This window comes from Poecilia latipinna, unplaced genomic scaffold, assembly GCF_001443285.1.
Source record: "Poecilia latipinna isolate Pla-1442-1.1 unplaced genomic scaffold, P_latipinna-1.0 Scaffold1255, whole genome shotgun sequence".
Lineage (NCBI taxonomy): Eukaryota > Metazoa > Chordata > Actinopteri > Cyprinodontiformes > Poeciliidae > Poecilia > Poecilia latipinna.
In genome coordinates this window covers 154486-154896 of record NW_015113871.1, presented here as the reverse complement: position 1 = coordinate 154896, position 411 = coordinate 154486, and positions in this window count along the sequence as shown.

Genomic DNA, 411 nt, shown 5'->3' with positions numbered 1-411 from the left:
CCCCCCTCGAGCCTTACCCCAAAACCGTTCCTCCAGCGTCGCCCGCCACATTTCAGCAGGATTTCTTTCCTCTGCTCCTCAAGCCGCTCGTCTGGTTTCAAACCAAATAAAGGCTCGTAGTGTTGTGGGTCCAGTGTTTGATAAAGTGCTTAATCCTGAAACAGATGCGTCTTGGCGGAGACCGAGTGTGTGTGTCTCTCTCTCCGTAGTAAGAACGGTGGCCCTCTCTGTGTGGTGCTGTGAAGCGTCAACTGCGCGCACTCGTCAGATGACTGCGCGGCGCATGCGCACATGCGCTCCTCAGATCTAAAATTTAAATAGCTCTGATGCAGCGAGCACCTGCTCATGTGGAAAAAGAGGATGGCAGACATCCGACTGCAGTGCATTTTATATTTGCGCCCAAGAGCAAAT